The sequence below is a fragment of the Lepus europaeus genome, chromosome 2 (genome assembly GCF_033115175.1).
Source record: "Lepus europaeus isolate LE1 chromosome 2, mLepTim1.pri, whole genome shotgun sequence".
In the NCBI taxonomy this organism is placed as follows: Eukaryota; Metazoa; Chordata; class Mammalia; order Lagomorpha; family Leporidae; genus Lepus; species Lepus europaeus.
The window spans coordinates 65743718-65752026 of NC_084828.1; the positions used below are offsets into that span (position 1 = coordinate 65743718).

The 8309-nt window shown below is 43.5% G+C and overlaps 1 pseudogene; it reads right to left on the reverse strand.

The window, feature by feature from the left end:
• Positions 1-1364: 1364 nt before the first annotated feature.
• LOC133748032 (pre-B-cell leukemia transcription factor 2-like) lies at positions 1365-2807 on the reverse strand (annotated as a pseudogene).
• Positions 2808-8309: the final 5502 nt, after the last annotated feature.

Genomic DNA, 8309 nt, shown 5'->3' on the forward strand with positions numbered 1-8309 from the left:
GTATTAATTGCTATTTGTGCTTCCATTTGAATTTTTTTTTATTTTTTTTTTATTTTTGACAGGCAGAGTGGACAGTGAGAGAGAGACAGAGAGAAAGGTTTTCCTTTTTGCCATTGGTTCACCCTCCAATGGCCACCGTGGTAGGCGCACTGCGGCCGGCGCACCGCGCTGATCCGATGGCAAGAGCCAGGTGCTTCTCCTGGTCTCCCATGGGGTGCAGGGCCCAAGGACTTGGGCCATCCTCCACTGCACTCCCTGGCCACAGCAGAGAGCTGGCCTGGAAGAGGGGCAACCGGGACAGGATCGGTGCCCCGACTGGGAATAGAACCCGGTGTGCCAGCGCCGCAAGGCGGAGGATTAGCCTAGTGAGCTGCGGCGCTGGCCCTCCATTTGAATTTTAGGATTTTTTTTCACATTTATAAAAAATGTCATTGGTATTCTGACAGAGATTGCTTTGAATCTGTAAATCATTTTAGTATGAATAATTCATTTTATTTTATTTAAAGATTTATTTTATGTTTTTGAAATACAGAGTTACATAGAGAGAGAGAGAGAAAGAGAGAAAGAGAGAGAGAGAGAGAGAGAGAGAGGTCTTCCAACTGCTGGTTCATTTCCAAAAAGGCCACAATGGCCAGAGCTGAACTGATCTGAAGCCAGGAGCCAGGAGCTCATTGTGGGTCTCCCACATGGGTTCAGGGGCACAAACACTTGGACCATCTTCTTCTACATTCCCAGGCCATAGCAGAGAGTTGGATCAGAAGTGAAACAGCCAGGACACAAACTGGTATCCATGTTGGATGCCGATGCCACAGGCTGGGGCTTTCATCCGTTGAGCTACAGCACTGGCTCCAGTATGGACATTTTAATAATATGAATTCTTTCAATCCATAAACATGGGAGCGCTATCTAATTTTATGTTTTATTTGGTATCTTTCATATGTGTTAAATAATTTTCCTTGTATAGCTCTTTCACATCCCTGGTTAAATTTATTCTAAAAAATTTTATTTATTTATTTATTGAGCTGTTGTGAGTGATATTGCTCTTATAATGGTTTTCAGTGAGCTCATCATTGGTTTTTAAATGTGCTACCAGTTTCTTTGTATGTTGAATTTATTTACTGTCACTTTACTGAATTCATTGATCAATCTTGATAGTATCATAGTGAAGTTTCGGTTTCTCCGAAGAATCACAACATCTACAAATGGACATTTTTACATCCTTCATTTTCGAATTTATATGTCTTATTTCTCTTACTTAATTGTTATGGTTAAAATTTTATTTTTTAATTTTTTTTATTTTTTATTTATTTTTTTTTTCCCATCAGGGGCCCCATTCTCCCTGCCTCGTGGTCAGCACTCCCAGCACTCAGTCTTGTTGGGAGGGCACAACCCCATCTGCCCTTCTCTGTCTTGCGCTTCTCCTGTGTTTGGGGTTTGTCCTCTGGATGCCCACGTCCTCTTCCCGAGTCGCCTGGTGACAGCCCCCACCCCGTGACCCTGAGGGGCGAGATCAGTTGGAGGTGTCGGAGTGAACACTCCCTGGTCCCTCTGTTGGGGATGTCACTGAGGATGGGGTCATGGCCTCCTGCCAGCCGCCGTTTTCCCTCATTTCCCGAGGGCTGTACATCTGGCCTCCCCCAAGGTTATCCCCGTAGCCCCCAGGCCCCATCGAGTGTCAGAGTGATTCCACCTGGGAAGCAGAATAGGAATCTCCATTGAGCCCGGGCATCCCCAGAAACATGTCTCCGGATCCTGAGAGATTGAAGGAGCCGCCAGAGCCTGCAGAGGAAGGGGGTGTCGGGGAGCTGGTGTGGCTGTGGCCCCCCTGGGTGACTGACACGGCGGTCTTGACAGCATAGATGTTCGCCTCCTCTTGGAACTTCCCAATATTTTTCTTATAGCGAATCCACTTGTTGCCAAACCAGTTGGAGACCTGAGAGACAGTTATGCCGCACTTCTTGGCCAGCTCCTCCTTGGTCTCCTCGCTAGGGTATGGGTTGCTCAGGTGTGAGTAGAAGTACTCATTGAGGACTTCAGTGGCCTGTTTGCTGAAGTTATGGCGTTTCCGCCTGGCATCCAGGAAGCGGGAACGCAGGATCATGACGGCTTCGCAGGTGCTCTGCTTAAGCTGCATCTGGATGGCGCTGAACTTGCGATGGATGATGCTCACCATGTGCTCCATCTCCTTGGGTGCCACGGGCCGCGTGCGGCTCTGCTCCCACAGCAGGTTCATGACATGGGTCGTGAACTCATTACATGCCTGCTCATACTTCTGCAGCTCTGAGTGGTAGATGTGGCGAATCTGGGCAAGTTTGCTGCGATAGTCCGAGTGTTCGATGGAGTTGTCAGGGGACACGCCGCCCCCAGAGGCCGCAGCGGCTGCAGCTGCTGAGCCCCACCCCCCCGCCCCTTTCTCGGGCCCAGCCACACCCTCTGCTAGAAGCATGTTGTCCAAGCGCATCAGCTGTGGGTCCACCGGCTCCTCCTCTTGGGAGCTTCGGATGCTGAGGCCGGTTTTCTCCTTGATTTCACACAGGACGCTAAAGAGAGCAGGTTTCATTCGGTGGCAGTTTAGGGCGTGTTTCTTGGCCTGGGCCTCGTCCAGGCTCTGATCGGTGATGGTCATTATCTGCTGCAGAATGTTCCCGATTTCTTGCTTCCCTTGGCTTCTCGGGACACACCCCCCGCTACCCCACCGGGGTCTCCGCCACCGGGAGGCTCGCCAGGGCCCCCGGCTCCCCACCCACCAATCCCAGGCCCCCGCGGCTCTCGCCTGGAGGGGGCGGCCCCAGCAGCCGCTCGTCCATAGCTGGGGGGGGGCCCTGAGGCCCCCTCCCTGCTCCGCCTCTCCCCCCCAAACTCGCCGGTGCCGCTGCTCCCTCCTCCCCAACCCCTGCCCGTCTCCCTGGCTCCCAGCTCCCGGAGGGTTCACCCTGGCACTGAAGGGAGGCCTGGAGTACCGGCTGGGCCCCCACAGGAGACCCCGGCGCCCGGCGGAGGAGAAAATGGAGTCGGAGAGAAAGAGAGAGAAGAGGCCCAAGCGGGGGTGTGTGTGCGAGAGGGAGGAGGGGGGAGGGAGGGAGGCTGGGGGAGGAAAATTTTAATATTATATTGAATAAGAGCAGTAAGGGGGCCGGCACCGTGGCTCACTTGGTTAATCCTCTGCCTGCGTCACCGGCATCCCATATGGGCGCCTCCTTGAAGGATGTTGATATAAAATTCTAAACAATTCTAGAAAATCAAATCCAACAACACATCAAAAAGATCACATCATGAGCAAGTGGAATTTGTCCCAGATATACAAGAATGCCTGAAATTTGCAAATCACTAAGTTCATTTCATCACAGCAACATATAAAGAATAAAAATCACAATCATCTCAAGAGATATAGAAAAAGCATTTAATAAAATCTTTTCTCATGACTCTTTTTAGAACTTGAAAAAGCTAAGACGGAGCATACCTCAACATAATTTCAATCCATTCTATAGTCACAGACTTAATGCACAAGCAAAAAAGCAGAAGTCATCTTGTGAAGAGCCCTGGCAGCTATGCCAAGAGTTGGATCACTGGAAATGGACCTGCCCTGGAGTCAAAGGATGCCTAGGTCAGAGCCACAGATCTTATTGGCTTTAAGCTGAGAAGCCCTTCACTCAGCCCAACTTCCAAAATGACCACCACCTGAGGAAATGGCCAAGTAGGGTCAGCAACATTGCAGGCAGAACTGTAAATTTCCTGTTGGAGATGCCCCCTGCCTTTACCTGGCCCGCTCTCCTCCCAGGCCAGCTAGGTAATGGAAATCAACAGGGTGCCTTCTCCAAGGAGGTTCTCATCTCCCTTAGGATGTACCCTATGAAGAGATGGATATGTCTGGGCCTCATAATTTACAAGGCTTTAAAGCCCACCTGATTATTTTCAAACCCCTTCTGTCAGGTCCTATTTGCCTCTCAAACAAAAAACTTAATTGTAGCTTAGACAGCACCTTTCTTAGCTTCTCTAATAACAACTCTGCCCTTTGTATCTTGCCAACTTGGGCCTCATTCCTTTGTAACCATAGTCTCATCTCTACTACCAGTGACTCTACTCCCAACCTGGGTGTACTGATGGTCCTTTTTCCCACTTAATGCTGTATAATTGTTCAGAATTTCTTTACAGACAAACCCTGCTACCTGCAAAAGTTAAGCGGCCTTTCTCCCAGTCTTGGCTGGAATCAGCTTTAAGCCACAACCAACCCCACAAGGGTCCAGAGACTGCCCCCCCCCCCATTTCCTCTCCTCTATGAAACCCTCTCATTACCTAGTTAATTAATATTCTCACCCTCTCTGCTCTCTTCTCTCCTTGCTAGCTCATCTCCTCTCTGTTTCTATTATACTCTCTTTCTCTTTTTTTCCTTCGCCACCCCTTCACTCCGGTCTGTAGGGTGTTCCTCAATAAACCCTTTCCCTTAAAAAAAAAAAAAATAGTATACATTCTTAATCATTGGTTTGACCAAGGTTTAAAAAAGTTTTACCAAACTATGTTTACTGATACACGCAGATGTTTCTTTTTTTTTTTTTGCTTTTGTGTTCTGATTTTTCTTTTCTTTTTTTTAAAATTTTACCTCTCACATCTATATCTTTGCTGAATTTATCATTCATGTTGTGCATTGATTTTAAACTTCAGTTAGATGTCTACCTGTATTTTCATATCCCTTTCAGTATTTTTATAATATTTATTGTGAATTCCTTAAAGCTCATTTTATGAATCTGTCTTTGGCAGAATCTGATATTAAAGAATTATTTTCTTCCTTTGAGAACATAACATTTTCTGAGTTTTTTCTACTTCTTGTATCCCTATGTTGATATTTGTTTATCTAGTGAATCAGTTGTGTGTATCACTTTTATGTATTTTATTTATTTGAAAAGAAGGAGAAAGGGAGGGATGGAGAGAGAGAGAGAGAGAGAGAGAGAGAGAGAGAGAGAGAGAGAGATTCTGTTTGTGGGTACTCTCACTTAATTCCTGCAACAGTAGACATTGTGCCAAACAAAGTCAGAAGTTGTGAACTGATTCTGATTCTTTCACATAGATCCTATGACCTAACTACTTGAACCATCACATACTGCCTCCCAGGGTGCAAATTAGCAGGCAATTAGAAAGCAGCAGAATTAGGACACAAACTCTGTATGTCCCATATGAAATGTGAGCATCCTAAGGATCATTTCAACCAATAAGTCACTCACTCACACATATATCTCTTTTTAAATCGTGGTTTCATGGATTGAAGGCTTTTTTTCTGAGTATGTGTCTTTGGGTGTTGGTTTTGTAGGCTACTGTGTCTTTAATTCAAGTTGGGTATGGAAGTGTATCTCCGCATATCTTTACTGATAATGGTGGCAACAGTAGTAATTTTCTATGATGCTTCTCTCAGACTCAGCAAGGGTGTGAGGGACTTGGTGGTGGTAGATGGGGTTATAGCAGTGCTGAGTGCAAGTCTGGAGTGTACATACGAGGCTTCCTGTGCCCACAAAGCCAGGGTGGACTAGGGGAGAGAAGCTCAATGGGAATGGGTCCTAGGAACCACCAAAGCTGGGAAAAATTCAGGAAATAAGCCAAAGGAAGATGGTCCAACACTGTGGTGGATGTATGCTCTCGTTACAGGACAAAAGTATGGGAGCACAGCCACAAGTTTGAAGAGGCTTCTAAAGTATTGCTTCTAAGATCTGGGGAGCAGGAACTGTTCTGCTGTATTGAATCACCCATCCCATGTAATGCAGGCTACTGCTTTTGTTAAGGTCCATTATCACTGTTGCTGCTTGGTCAGCTTGGGTTTCTAAGGCTGCAACTCATTTGCTCATGTGGTGAATTTTAGTATATATGGTATTCCTAAAAATGTTTCTTTTAAACTAATACCGAGTTTATTGCCTTTTTAAGGTTACAATAGGTATATGTATACAGATATGATCTAGAAGGAATCACATGTGTTGACTTTAAAAGCTGGCATTCCAAGCAGTTGAAAATATTTTTACTTATTATTACTAATAGAAAAGAGTCACCTTGAACCATAAGAGAAGAAATATTGGAGTAGAAAAAATTGTCAAGTAAAGGTTCAAAACAAGATTTAAAACTGTTTGCTCCTTGCAATTATCATGAGCTATTGACAAAGTAAACACATCAAACTCTATCACAGTTCCAAAAATACTAACTGCAGTCACATAATTCTAGAAAATTCTGTAACTTGTAACCTTGTTATGACCACATACACTTTTTTTTTTTTTGACTGGCAGAGTGGACAGTGAGAGAGAGAGAGACAGAGAGAAAGGTCTTTCTCTGCCGTTGGTTCACCCTCTAATGGCCGCCGCGGCTGGCACGCTGCGGCTGGCGTACTGCACTGATCCGAAGGCAGGAGCCAGGTGCTTCTCCTGGTCTCCCATGGGGTGCAGGGCCCAAGCATTTGGGCCATCCTCCACTGCACTCCCTGGCCACAGCAGAGAGCTGGCCTGGAAGAGAGGCAACTGGGACAGAATCTGGTGCCCTGACCGGGATTAGAACCCGGTGTGCCGGCACCGCAAGGTGGAAGATTAGCCTATTGAGCCACAGCACCGGCCATGACCGCTATATTTTTTTAAAAGATTTATTTATTATTTATTTTGTAAGGCAAAGTAACAGAGAAACAGAGGCAGAGGCAGAGAGAGAAAGGAATTCCATCTGCTGGTTCACTCCCCAAATGGTTTCAACGCCCAGATCTGGGTGATCCAAAGTCAGGAATCCGGAGCTTCTTCCAGGTCTCCCACATATGTGCAGGGGCCCAAGGACTTGGGCCATCTTCTAAAGTTTTTTCAGTCCGAAGCAGATAGCTAGATTGTAAATGGAACAGATGGAACCTGAATTTACTTCCACATGCGATATATACTTTTATATATTTTATTCAATTTTTTTCTTAAGAAATTTCAGTATAATTTATTAAAGAGTAATAATAGTTAGTCATGGCTATAATGTACTTTAAGAGTAATGACCAGTAAGGAGATATTTTATATATTGTTTAAAAAATTAATTTAGAGGCTATTAGGCTGAGACAGTGCAAAAGTTACTGTGTAATTAAACTGAAACACAATTATTTTTTATTTTTATTTTTTATATTTTATTTAAAATTTACAAATTTCATGCATTTCACATAAACACATTTAGGAACATAGTGATACTTTCTACTCTACCTTCCCTCCAGCCCATGCAATACAATCACAACTCAATGCAGGCATTAAAATGAAACCTAAGCTTAATCAGCCAAAAACCATCACTAATCTTGAGAGATAATCTGCCATCCAGAATCTACCACTTAGTAGAGCCCAACCACTGTCGGGGTGATGCTGCCTAACTCGTGAATGCGACGGATCAAACTCTATTAAAATTTAGTTTGCATAAATAAAATGCATTAAATATCCATTCCAGTAATAAGTCTATACTCTTTGATGAGAGTTTTATTGTTTTCTCTCTTGTAAATGGAACATCATAATTGACACTTTAAAAATATATTTGAATTAAAATAGAATTACATTTATGAGAAAAGCATATAAAATAAAAATATATATTAAAATGTAGCATATTTTTTAACAAATATCAATCATGTCAACTCAAAACTTATAGTTTTTATTTTGTTCTCTAATTGGATTACTTCTACAATGTTAAGCAGATAGAATAAAGCTTAGATCAACATAATTAATACAAGGAAAGAAATGGTACAGCATAGTGCTTAAAGACTGGGCTTTAGCATTTCACTGCTTTTCTACAAACTGCTGCTCTGTCATTATTTATCTTTGGAGTTTGGCATGTAACTGTGACTCAGTTTCCACAAATCTATAGTATCTCATATGTCTATTATAACATAAAATGGGTTTGTTAGTGTTACTACTGTTACCATAACTACTACTACTATTACCACTTTCACCTTTATCAGTCATCACTGATGCACGATTACCAGGAAAGAGGTGAATTTTGGAGAAGTTCTCTATTTTTTCCTTTATTGTTCTGCTTTTTGAATTTTTTTCCACCTAGAAACTTTTAATTTTAGGCATACAAACTTCATGTATTTCATGTATACAAATTTAGAGACACCATCCCACCCTCCAGCCCACACTCCCACACTTCATCTTCCTCCTTCTCCTATTCCCATTCTTATTTTGTACAAGATTTCTTTTCAATTAACTTTATACTCATAAGATTAATCATACATTAAGTAAAGAGTTCAACAAATGGTTTTGAAAAATGAAAAAATCTGTTTTCAACAGTCAAGACAAGGGCTATTCAAAATCATCACATTTCAAGTGTCAATTTCACTC